The sequence below is a fragment of the Ranitomeya imitator genome, chromosome 9 (genome assembly GCF_032444005.1).
Source record: "Ranitomeya imitator isolate aRanImi1 chromosome 9, aRanImi1.pri, whole genome shotgun sequence".
NCBI lineage: Eukaryota > Metazoa > Chordata > Amphibia > Anura > Dendrobatidae > Ranitomeya > Ranitomeya imitator.
Window position 1 is genome coordinate 154739684 of NC_091290.1, and position 13640 is coordinate 154753323.

Consider the following 13640-nt stretch of genomic DNA (forward strand, 5'->3'; position numbering starts at 1 on the left):
AGATGTTAGGAACAGCAGTTGCCATATTGAGTGCTGCAGGGACCATGGTAAGTGCAATATATTTTTTGCTTTTAACCCCCTACCTACATAGAAAATAATAATCTTTATTTTGTATATAGCGCTAACATATTCCGCAGCACTTTACAGTTTGCACATATTTTTTTCATCTCAAACAACCCCTGTAACTTTACTGGGTACCTGCAATGCAAATACCTATTTTGTTACACAATATTACCCTGTTTAACTATATTTATGTCTGAGTGGTGAGCTCGGAGATCCTAAATGTTATCATTTGACCTCAGAGCAAATCAATCTGCCCACAGGTACAGTATAGTAGCTAACATATTAATTTGTCACTATATAGGTAATTTACAAGCCACCTAGCAGAAAAACAGTAACACCTATGCTAAATATTAAATTTAATATCAAGAATCCCACAGAACAGAAACATAAAGGTAGAACAAAAGCTACATCCTATATATAATTGCTTCAATAACTATAGGTTCATATTCTGATTCAAGAACAGGACTTGTCCAACTTTGGAAGTTTTGAGTCTGTTTCTTCTCTGTGACGACTTGTCCGGCTTTTGAAAATATTCTCTCACCGGGAACAGAGGAGGCCATAATACACAGTCGCCACTTTGCCAGTTGTAAAAGTCTTGGATAAATGGCTTTTCTTAGGGGATCTGCCTTCCGCTGTAAAATGGGCTGTTGCATATATTTGTCCAGTTCTGTAATTCCCGCTGGATTCTGCACTGTAGTGACATTTCTCACTTCTGTATGGAAATCCTCCCATAAGCTGGAGGTAGATTGTGATGTCTGTGCTTCTTCCACGGATATTGCTGGACTTTCATCAGCAATTCTCATACCACATAGTTTTCGCTTTAGATTTTCAGAAGCCAGGTTAAATTTAGCATTATCTGAAAACCCGTACTTTTTAAATCTTTGGTCTAAAAGTGTTGCCTGATTGTTAAGTTCGTTGTCTTCCAGGTCCCGGAATCGTGTTGCAAGTTGTGTCTTTAGTGTTGTCACCATTGACTGTATTTCTGCTGGAATTGTTGAATCCCTCCATTTTCCTGTTCATTAATTTGACAAATATCACTTTTGATCTGGGCACAGATTTTTCAGAACTGACTCCTACTGTGATTTCTTAAAAAAATCTGCAACACTTCTATTGTTTTGTGCAACAGTCCACTCATGTGATGTCAGCATACTGAGTTCTGTGTGTAGCATAGCCAAGGTGGCAACTACTGCATCCTTTATTTTCACCATTCTGGATATCATGTCAAAAGTTGAGTTCCACCCAGTAGGGACATCTTGGGTGAGCTTCAGTTCTGGTAATCTCATTTGTTTTTGGGTATCATGTAATTTCGAAAGGCCATGTGAACTTCTTTTGAAAAATTCTACAATACCTTTTATCTTATTAATAATGCTGTTAATGCCATTAACAGAAATTCCAGCCTGAACAACCAAGTTTACACAATGCGCAAAACATGGTAGATGTGGCCAGTTGGACATCCTGCCACAATATTAGCTGCATTGTCTGTGACAACAGCCACCACTTTATTTTCCAACCCCCCATTCACGGACTGTGTCCTTCAATTGCCTGCAGATTTTCAGAACTGTGCCTTTCCTGCATTTCAAGGCATTCTAACAGCACCGAACGTAGCTCACATGCTGTATTGATGAACTGAGCTGTAATATAACTTTGGTTATTTAATGAGGTCCATGAGTCTGTAGTTAAGCAAACTGCATCAGAGTCTTGCAAATGAAATCGCGCTCTCTCTAAAGTGCTATTGTAGTTGCAATAGCAAAACTGCTAGACACGGTTTTCCTTGGGGGAGGATTATATCCTGGACACGGTGTATGTACTAGTGTTTTTAAGTCTTTCTCCTCCACAATACTAAATGGGTGGAAACCCATAATAAATTTTCGCAGCTGCTCATCCCACTGTTTGGATTGCCTTACAGACAATGGTCTATTGCTGCTGAAGTAGCTTCCTATGGTAGGTTGTTGCTTTTGGATAGTTTGTACAGCTGAGGGACATATTGCAGCAACTTGATTTCCATCTGTAGTTGCACTTGTGCTGGTTCCAGTGGATTGTCTTGAACATCATCTTCACCTGGTGGATGAGACAGTGTGGGGATTGGTTGTTGGGGTTCACTCCTAGTAGTGGATATTGTTGGATGCTTACTATTTACATGGCGTGACAGATTACCCACTGAACCGCAAGCTACACTTATCACATTTGAGCAGTAGGAACATGTTGCTTTCTTCTGATCTCCACTAAGTGTGAAATGATTCCATACCTGGCTCCTGTCTCTTCAGCGTATTATCTGCACACATTATGGTCACTTGCAGTCTCTGGTATTGAGCACTGAGTAGTCAGTCAGTATTCATTTCACACCACGGCAGTAGGTGGCAAAAGGAAGAGATGTGGTGAAACGACGCAGAACTACAGATTTACCAGCTGCCCACAGCAACCAATCACAGCTCAGATTTCACTTGGCAGAGCACTGCACTGCTGCAGTATCAGAAAGCTGACCTGTGATTGGTTGCTATGGGGCAAAGAAAATCTTTCTATTAGACAGCCTGATAATTCTCCACCCTATCCTGTGAGGAGCTGAGAGGGAATGCATCATGTCATGTGACCTGTGAACTAAATGAACTAGATGAACTGCTGAACTAGATGTTCTGTGTTGAGGCTGATCCTCTACAGGAGGCCGATCTCATCACAAAGACTCCCATACACACATGAGCTGTGTCTGTCTACTGTACAATTTCAGTTTTTATTATTACTATTATATTTGTATTTACTATTTGATGTGTGGTACAGTGTTTTACTACCTTCTTTTCCAGCATCAGGAGCTATAAAGAGCAAGTGTGAGAGCAGGGATCTTCAGTGTGAGGAGCTGTGTGAGGGATCACTCTCTGTCTCCTCCCACTTGCTGTTTAGTCCATAATGAACTAATCTCTGTCAGGATGGTGAACTAGATGAACGAGTTCACTCTGAAGATTAGTTCACTTTGAACAACTCACTCACGAACTACCCATCACTACTTGAAGCAAATGCTCAAACTCTTTTCCAGTGACCAGAACAGCAACTATCTTCTAGAGTTTTGACATTTCCACAGTCAACCATGTTCTCAGCCGTCAATCGTCAGAGCTCGGAAAACGGTAGCTGGAGATATGGAAATGCATGAAACATCGTGATCAAGGCAGTTGCAATAAATGAAGTACTTGTCGAATGAAGAGTTGTTCTCGATCCCAAGTAGCCGTGTGTGATCAAGAGGTTTTAATCTACGACCTACACAAGATTTTTTCACTGGTGGTGCAGAAAATTCATCCTCTTCCATACCAAGTGATCCAAATATGAATATTTTTTTTTACCTGACATCTTCAGATTTTTATGAAGTACAACTTTAGTTAATTATAAATTTAAAAGTTTTGAATTTTTTTCTTCATTAGTTAATTTTTTACAGATGTCAAAGCGCAAATTTTGACCTGGTATGGCTTTACATTTTTTGTATCTCTGGCTAGAATGAAGATAAAGAGGTGGAGAGGCATCATTTTTCTCAGAACGGTACCAGCTTTCATTTGATGTGTCACAAACCTATGTTTCTTTATATTTTGTTTTGGAAAAATCAAATTCAAAATTTTGATGCGCGATTGTGAAAAAAACATGTTTTTACATTTGTGGAAACATGCATGTGCGTTACCTGTGTTCTTGTTTATATTTGTACAGGGATTCAACTTGGGATCTATCAAATTCTTTTTATAAGCCTTGAATCATCTGATTTTACATTTGTGTGAGTTTCTTCACTTTTTCTTTTCAAATTACAACTTATTGAATTCAACATTTATATGTAACAATAAAGAAACACAAAAAACAAATCCCGAAGTGCCAGAATAAATCCATCTTATCATCATAACACAACTCGCTCAGCATTTTCAACCTGAATTCATTGAACCAAAAGAAAAAAAGGTGATCACATCCTCAAGTGTGATTTTCCAAATACAGTCTCCTCCTAATTATGTTAAAAACTAGATTAAAAGAACTTATTTTTTACCACCTATTTATACATGTAACAATTTTTTTCTATTATATCACTAAACATGTCATTTCTGAAGTGTTTAAGAGGAATAGTCCAGTAGTTAAATCCTCGTTCTATAAAATATGAACTAATCGAACAATTAATAGTAGGTTCTTAAACTGGCCTTTTATCATGCAGCGCGGCATGGTGTATGGCTCCACCTGAGTTAATAGCTGATTTTTGTTATCTTTTAAAATGTGTTTTTTTTTTAGATACACAAAGGACGGCGCTGGACCAGAAGGTGCAAAAAAATAACTTCTACTTCTTCATTTTCACAGTCTTTGGAGAGTACAGTAGCCGCCACCAGCGCTGATCATATTCACAGGTCACATCACCAGTTCTGTCATCCATTGCCGATCTTGTGCCGCCTTCTACCACTTCATGGACGTCACTGTCTTTATTTCCACTACATGGGATGACAGTCCGGTATTGCTGAGTCCCTGTGATGGGTTCTGCTTCCTGTAACCGAGGTTTTCACAAACTCTCCTCCTGCTCTTCGTAGTCCAGGTTTGTACAATACATGAACTGGATGATAAGAATATGTTTCTCCCTCCATTTGAGGAGTTGCCTGGGTGTTAGGATTTGGTGTGAACGTGGCCTCTGGAGGCGCGAGCTGCCGGCCGGTCATCTGCTCTGCAGTCACAGTCCACCCCTGGTCATTCTCAGCCCTAACAAAGCTTCTCCTCTGTCCTCTCCTGCTTCTAAGCTGTAACATAATAAAATATAGTAATATCTGGCAATCATGGATTATTTGGTAAATGTAGACCCCACACTGTTAGACCACAGGCTGAACAGATCTGAATTCAAGATTTTTGAACCGACACTGTAATAGTTTTATTTTGTTAAATATGATCCCATCCCGACCCCAGCTTGTATTTTGGTACACATGTGGCTAGGAGCATAGCAGGCACATATGCAGTTTTAGAAATTTTTAAACTTTTTTTTCGGAAATGCGTTTTTAAAGTTTTGCGTTTGCATGGGTAAAATATTAGTAAAGATACTTTTGTGACATATCAGGTGAAAGCCTGTACAGTTCTGAGTAGAATGGTGCTTATTAGGTTTCTGTAGCTTTTTTATAGCCCGAGTTATGAGGAGAAATGTAAAGGCAGGCAACATCAAAATTCGCACCTTTTCCGAATCTAGAATTTTTTTTTCTTCACTTTCTCTGACAAACTATTACCAAATAACAAAATCTCAAAATAATTAAAAATATAGAGGTAAAAATGATTGGTTCACTTGACATGGAATGACCCTATAACTGTCTTGTTCATTTTTGCGATTTCTTTACAATGTTTCGTCTTGTATGCCTCCTTTTTTCTGTATTTATTTTCTTCTTTTTAATTTGTGAGGCAAGACCCTTATCTACACCACTCTTTGATGAACTCATGCGATCCTCTCTTTGTGACATAAGGAATGCTTTATCGTCTAATATTACGCTATTCATGGACATCACATTTTGCCTGGCAATATCAATAGCTCAACAAGATCACCTTTCCAAATCTGCCGCTTCATATTTACTGTCAGTGTTTCTTGATTTCTCTTTACCCAGATGTTGATATTCCTTGTTCGGATATTCTCCTCTGTCATGACAGGGATACTTGCTTTCTTCCACACTTCCTGTAGTTTAATACTGGTGGATTTAGCAGCACATGAGTTTCTTTCATTTCCTTGTGATGGTAAATAAAACTAAAAGCATTTGTTCCTTGGAAGGGAGTCGAGCTCCCAAAAAATCACCACCAGGCACCTTTTCAAGTAACCAAATTCCCTTTCAAGTACTGATTTTCAGTTTAACTACCTGCAAAACATAATAGAAATACAACATACACATTAGTGCGATGTCAGTGATACGTTTTCATGAATTTCAGTACTTTCAGATAAAAGTGATCAAAGTGTGCAACCCCTAAATATTAATCGATTTCACTAACATTTTTTACATGGATCTTTTAGATGACTTAGACCAAGGATTCAAGCAAAGTCATATGAAAATAATAACTTCGGAAAAATGAAACACCCTAAAATATATATATACAGTGTGTGTGTGTGTATATATATATATATATATATATATATATATATATATATATATACACATTTCAGGGTGTTATTTGTCTAAGGGGTACTTCCATCAGTCTGTCGGCAACTTCCGTCACAAAAATCCCGTGTCGCTGATTGGTTTCGCCAGCTGCCTGTCATGGCTGCCACGACCAATCAGAGACGGGCAGAGTCCAATTAGTCCCTCTCTACTCCCCTGCAGTCAGCGCCTATGCAGCATCAATAGTAAAAAGATCTAATGTTAAAAATAATTTAAAAAAAACTAAAGACCTGCTATGCTCAACTTCCGTAGTCCAATGATGCGCTTGTGGCTGCCACCAGCTTTCTGGGTAATTAAATTGCCGGCTTTTGCTATCTCCTTATCAAACCCGACAGGATATGAGACATGATTACATACAGTAAACCATTTCATATCCGTTACATTTTTACATATACCTCACTAATAATGTTAGTAGTTTGTGTGTGCAAAATTTTGGAGCTCTAGGTGTTAAAATAAAGGGATAAATCACAGAAAAAAACGCATGGGCTCTTGCTCAATTTTCTCCACCAGAGTGGGAAAGCCAGTGACTGAGGGCACATATTAATAGACTGGAGAAGGACCAGTGCAAGCGATCATATTGACATGGAAGGAGTATCATACCACTGTGAATCTACCAAGACCCGGCCGTCCCTCTAAACTTTCATCTCAGACAAGGTGAACACTGATCAGAGATGCAGCCAAGAGGCCGATGATCACTCTGGATGAACTGCAGAGATCTACAGCTGAGGAGGGACAGTCTGTCCATAGGACAACAATCAGTCGTACACTGCACAGATCTGGCCTTTATGGAAGAGTGGCAAGAAGAAAGCCATTTCTCAAAGATATCCATAAAAAGTGCCGTTTAAAGTTTGCAACAAGCCACCTGGGAGACACCAGACATGTGGAAGAAGGTGCTCTGGTCAGATGAAACCAAAAATCAAACTTTTTGGCAACAATGCCAAATGATATGTTTGGCGTAAAGGCAACACAGCGCATCACCCGGAACACACCATCCCCACTGTCAAACATGGTGGTGGCAGCATCATGGTTTGGGCCTGCTTTTCTTCAGCAGGGACAGGGAAGATGGTTAAAACTGATGGGAAGATGGATGGAGCCAAATACAGGACCATTCTTGAAGAAAACCTGTTTGAGTCTGCAAAAGACCTGAGACTGGGACGGAGATTTGTCTTCCAACAAGACAATGATCCCAAACAAAGCAAAATCTACAATGGAATGGTTCACAAATAAACGTATCCAGGTGTTAGAATGGCCAAGTCACAGTCCAGACCTCAATCCAATCGAGAATCTGTGGAAAGAGCTGAAAACTGCTGTTCACAAACGATCTCCATCAAACCTCACTGAGCTCGAGCTGTTTGCCAAGGAAGAACGGGCGAGAATTTCAGTATCTCCATGTACAAAACTGATAGCGACATACCTCAAGCGACTTGTAATCGCAGGAAAAGGGGCGCAACAAAGTGTTAAGTTAAAGGGGCCGAATAATATTGCACGCCCCACTTTTCAGGTTTTGAATTTCCACCAAAATTTAAAATAACCAATAAATTTCCTTCAACCTCACAATTGGGTTCCACTTGTTGTTGATTCTTCACCAAAAATTTACATTTGGTATCTTTATGTTTGAAGCAGGGGGCCGAATACTTTCACAAGGCACTGTATGTATGGGTTGTGTATATATATATATATATATATATATATATATATATATATATATATATATATATATATATATATATATATACCTATGCTATGTGTACACATTTATTCTATCTATTCTGTCAGTGTGATTTTACTGTACACTGCACTGAATTACCGGCTTTTCTATAGAACACGGTGCATATTTCTCGCAAGTCACACGCATGATCCGTGTGTAATCCGTATTTTTGGCGCCCCCGTAGACTTTCATTGGCGTATTTTTGGAGGACCATGCTGACAATCGCAGCATGCTGCGATTTTCTCAGCCCATTAAATACAGCCGATAGGAGCTGCCCCATAAAGAAACATTGGTCCGTGTGCAATGCTTTGTTTTTGCACCCCTCCCTCGTCCGTTATTCTCTCTAATGTGACACCAGCCTAACACACAATCTTGGTGGTAAAAATTTAATTTTATTCACTGCCCAATGGTATAATATTCTGTGACCAACCTGTGGTGTCAACATAATCACTGCACCTCTAGATTAATTCACTGAGAGGTGTAGTTAGGAAAATGGGGTCACTTATGGGGGGTCTCTGGTCCGGGCACCTCAGGGGTCTCGCAGTGGGTTACGGCAGCCACAAACCATAACCGCTGATCATGATGCTCCGCTTAGTGTAGAACAAGTGAGCGATGATCGCAGCTTCTAGTTCCTTAATGGCAGCGACAATTCCAGGGAAACAATATATAAAATGTGAAGACTAGAAATCCAACGCTGACGGCGACAGAACAATTACCTGCTGCCAATGTCGGCAAAGTCCGACCTACCGAATATGAAGGAAATGAACCCTGGAGGAGCGCGGCGGAGCGAGAACATCATCAACGCTCCAGAATTACAGGTTTTATCCACCAAGAGCCGAGAAAACCTCAGATCTGCAGCAAAAAAGTGTCGGTAACAGCGTCCGCAAAAATAATCTGTCACCAGCGCCTGGAACATGGAGACTCGCACCGACATCTGGAGGTCTGCGCCCTCGCACCCACGTCTGGCGATCTGCGGCCTCGCACCCACATCTGGGGATCTGCGCCCTCGCACCCACGTCTGGCGATCTGCGGCCTCGCACTGACATCTGGGGATCTGTGCCCTCGCACCGACATCTGGGGGTCTGCGCCCTCACACCCACGTCTGGTGTTCTTCACCCTCGCACCCACGTCTGGGGGTCTGCGTCCTCGCACTGGCATCTGGGGGTCTGCGCCCTCGCACCCACGTCTGGCGATCTGAGCCCTCGCACCCACGTCTGGGGTTCTTCACCCTCGCACCCACGTCTGGGGGTCTGCGCCCTCGCACCCACGTCTGGCGATCTGCGCCCTCGCACTGACATCTGGGGCTCTGCGCCCTCGCACCCACATCTGGCGATCTGCGCCCTCGCACTGACATCTGGGGATCTGCGCCCTCGCACCCACGTCTGGGGTTCTTCACCCTCGCACCCACGTCTGGGGGTCTGCGCCCTCGCACCCACGTCTGGGGGTCTGCGCCCTTGCACTGACATCTGGGGATCTGCGCCCTCACACCCACGTCTGGGGTTCTTCACCCTCGCACCCACGTCTGGGGGTCTGCGCCCTTGCACTGACATCTGGGGATCTGCGCCCTCACACCCACGTCTGGGGTTCTTCACCCTCGCACCCACGTCTGGGGGTCTGCGCCCTCGCACCCAAGTCTGGGGGTCTGCGCCCTTGCACTGACATCTGGGGATCTGCGCCCTCACACCCACGTCTGGGGTTCTTCACCCTCGCACCCACGTCTGGGGGTCTGCGCCCTCGCACCCACGTCTGGCGATCTGCGCCCTCGCATTGGCATCTGGGGATCTGCGCCCTCGCACCCACGTCTGGGGTTCTTCACCCTCGCACCCACGTCTGGCGATCTGCGCCCTCGCACTGACATCTGGGGATCTGCACCCTCGCACCCACGTCTGGGGTTCTTCACCCTCGTACCCACGTCTGGGGGTCTGCGCCCTCGCACCCAAGTCTGGGGGTCTGCGCCCGCGCACTGACATCTGGGGATTTGCGCCCTCGCACTGACATCTGGGGGTCTGCGCCCTCGCACCCACATCTGGCGATCTGCGCCCTCGCACCCACATCTGGGGGTCTACGCCCTCGCACCCACGTCTGGGGGTCTACGCCCTCGTCTGGGGGTCTGTGCCCACGTCTGGGGGTCTGCGCCCTCGCACTGACATCTGGGGGTCTGCGCCCTCGCACCCACATCTGGCGATCTGCGCCCTCGCACCCACATCTGGGGGTCTACGCCCTCGCACCCACGTCTGGGGGTCTGCGCCCTCGCACTGACATCTGGGGGTCTGCGCCCTCGCACCCACATCTGGCGATCTGCGCCCTCGCATCCACGTCTGGGGGTCTACGCCCTCGCATCCACGTCTGGGGGTCTGCGCCCTCGCGCCCACGTCTGGGGGTCTGCGCCCACGTCTGGGGGTCTGCGCCCTCGCACTGGCATCTGGGGGTCTGCGCCCTCGCACCCACGTCTGGCGATCTGAGCCCTCGCACCCACGTCTGGGGTTCTTCACCCTCGCACCCACGTCTGGGGGTCTGCGCCCTCGCACCCACGTCTGGCGATCTGCGCCCTCGCACTGACATCTGGGGCTCTGCGCCCTCGCACCCACATCTGGCGATCTCGATGGTGGTATATCTCGATTTTTCCAAAGCGTTTGATACCGTGCCGCACAGGAGGTTGGTACACAAAATGAGAATGCTTGGTCTGGGGGAAAATGTGTGTAAATGGGTTAGTAACTGGCTTAGTGATAGAAAGCAGAGGGTGGTTATAAATGGTATAGTCTCTAACTGGGTCGCTGTGACCAGTGGGGTACCGCAGGGGTCAGTATTGGGACCTGTTCTCTTCAACATATTCATTAATGATCTGGTAGAAGGTTTACACAGTAAAATATCGATATTTGCAGATGATACAAAACTATGTAAAGCAGTTAATACAAGAGAAGATAGTATTCTGCTACAGATGGATCTGGATAAGTTGGAAACTTGGGCTGAAAGGTGGCAGATGAGGTTTAACAATGATAAATGTAAGGTTATACACATGGGAAGAGGGAATCAATATCACCATTACACACTGAACGGGAAACCACTGGGTAAATCTGACAGGGAGAAGGACTTGGGGATCCTAGTTAATGATAAACTTACCTGGAGCAGCCAGTGCCAGGCAGCAGCTGCCAAGGCAAACAGGATCATGGGGTACATTAAAAGAGGTCTGGATACACATGATGAGAGCATTATACTGCCTCTGTACAAATCCCTAGTTAGACCGCACATGGAGTACTGTGTCCAGTTTTGGGCACCGGTGCTCAGGAAGGATATAATGGAACTAGAGAGAGTACAAAGGAGGGCAACAAAATTAATAAAGGGGATGGGAGAACTACAATACCCAGATAGATTAGCGAAATTAGGATTATTTAGTCTAGAAAAAAGACGACTGAGGGGCGATCTAATAACCATGTATAAGTATATAAGGGGACAATACAAATATCTCGCTGAGGATCTGTTTATACCAAGGAAGGTGACGGGCACAAGGGGGCATTCTTTGCGTCTGGAGGAGAGAAGGTTTTTCCACCAACATAGAAGAGGATTCTTTACTGTTAGGGCAGTGAGAATCTGGAATTGCTTGCCTGAGGATGTGGTGATGGCGAACTCAGTCGAGGGGTTCAAGAGAGGCCTGGATGTCTTCCTGGAGCAGAACAATATTGTATCATACAATTATTAGGTTCTGTAGAAGGACGTAGATCTGGGGATTTATTATGATGGAATATAGGCTGAACTGGATGGACAAATGTCTTTTTTCGGCTTTACTAACTATGTTACTATGATCTGCGCCCTCGCACTGACATCTGGGGATCTGCGCCCTCGCACCCACGTCTGGGGATCTGCGCCCTCGCACCCACGTCTGGGGTTCTTCACCCTCGCACCCACGTCTGGGGGTCTGCGCCCTCGCACCCACGTCTGGGGGTCTGCGCCCTTGCACTGACATCTGGGGATCTGCGCCCTTGCACTGACATCTGGGGGTCTACGCCCTCACACCCACGTCTGGGGTTCTTCACCCTCGCACCCACGTCTGGGGGTCTGCGCCCTCGCACCCAAGTCTGGGGGTCTGCGCCCTTGCACTGACATCTGGGGATCTGCGCCCTCACACCCACGTCTGGGGTTCTTCACCCTCGCACCCACGTCTGGGGGTCTGTGCCCTCGCACCCACGTCTGGCGATCTGCGCCCTCGCACTGACATCTGGGGATCTGCACCCTCGCACCCACGTCTGGGGTTCTTCACCCTCGCACCCACGTCTGGGGGTCTGCGCCCTCGCACCCAAGTCTGGGGGTCTGCGCCCGCGCACTGACATCTGGGGATTTGCGCCCTCGCACTGACATCTGGGGGTCTGCGCCCTCGCACCCACATCTGGCGATCTGCGCCCTCGCACCCACATCTGGGGGTCTACGCCCTCGCACCCACGTCTGGGGGTCTACGCCCTCGTCTGGGGGTCTGCGCCCTCGTCTGAGGGTCTGTGCCCACGTCTGGGGGTCTGCGCCCTCGCACTGACATCTGGGGGTCTGCGCCCTCGCACCCACATCTGGCGATCTGCGCCCTCGCACCCACATCTGGGGCTCTACGCCCTCGCACCCAAATCTGGGGGTCTGCGCCCTCGCACCCACGTCTGGGGATATGCGCCCTCGCACTGACATCTGGGGGTCTGCGCCCTCGCACCCACATCTGGCGATCTGCGCCCTCGCATCCACATCTGGGGGTCTACGCCCTCGCATCCACGTCTGGGGGTCTGCGCCCTCGCGCCCACGTCTGGGGGTCTGCGCCCACGTCTGGGGGTCTGCGCCCTCGCACTGACATCTGGGGATCTGCGCCCTCACACCCACGTCTGGGGTTCTTCACCCTCGCACCCACGTCTGGGGGTCTGCGCCCTCGCACCCACGTCTGGGGGTCTGCGCCCTCGCACTGACATCTGGGGATATGCGCCCTCGCACTGACATCTGGGGGTCTGCGCCCTCGCACTGACATTTGGGGGTCTGCGCCCTCGCACCCACACCTGGTGATCTGCGCCCTCGCACCCACATCTGGGGGTCTACGCCCTCGCACCCACGTCTGGGGGTCTGTGCCCTCGTCTGGGGGTCTGTGCCCACGTCTGGGGGTCTGTGCCCACGTCTGGGGGTCTGCGCCCTCGCACCCTTGTCTGGGGGTCTGCGCCCTCGCGCCCATGTCTGGGGGTCTGTGCCCACGTCTGGGGGTCTGCGCCCTCGTCTGGGGGTCTGCGCACTCGCGCCCACGTCTGGGGGTCTGCGCCATCGCACTGACAACTGGGGGTCTGCGCCCTCGCACCCACATCTGGCGATCTGCGCCCTCGCACCCACATCTGGGGGTCTACGCCCTCGCACCCACGTCTGGGGGTCTGCGCCCTCGTCTGGGGGTCTGTGCCCACGTCTGGGGGGTCTGCGCCCTCGCACCCTCGTCTGGCGATCTGCGCCCTCGCACCCACATCTGGGGGTCTACGCCCTCGCACCCTTGTCTGGGGGTCTGCGCCCTCGTCTGGGGGTCTGTGCACTCGTCTGGGGGTCTGTGCACTCGCACAAGAGGAAAATACGGAAACTGGTCCAGAGGTGAAGAGAATGAAGCAATGAGTGAGCGGATTTCCCAGCATTCCCTGCCCGGCTGATAACAGAGAGCAGCACCTGGCGCTCACCTGACTGCGCTCTGCTCCGTGATTTCACACACAGCGTTTCCCGGTCTTTCATCGCGTGACCGGAAGTGCCGCCTC

At 47.5% G+C, this 13640-nt stretch overlaps 1 long non-coding RNA gene across 1 annotated transcript; it reads right to left on the reverse strand.

The window, feature by feature from the left end:
• Positions 1 to 404: 404 nt before the first annotated feature.
• Positions 405 to 13636, reverse strand: LOC138649295 (uncharacterized). The gene is made up of 2 exons (XR_011315286.1): positions 13566 to 13636; positions 405 to 5888 (listed from the first exon to the last, which is right to left on the reverse strand). It is a non-coding gene; the product is annotated as an uncharacterized lncRNA (long non-coding RNA).
• Positions 13637 to 13640: the final 4 nt, after the last annotated feature.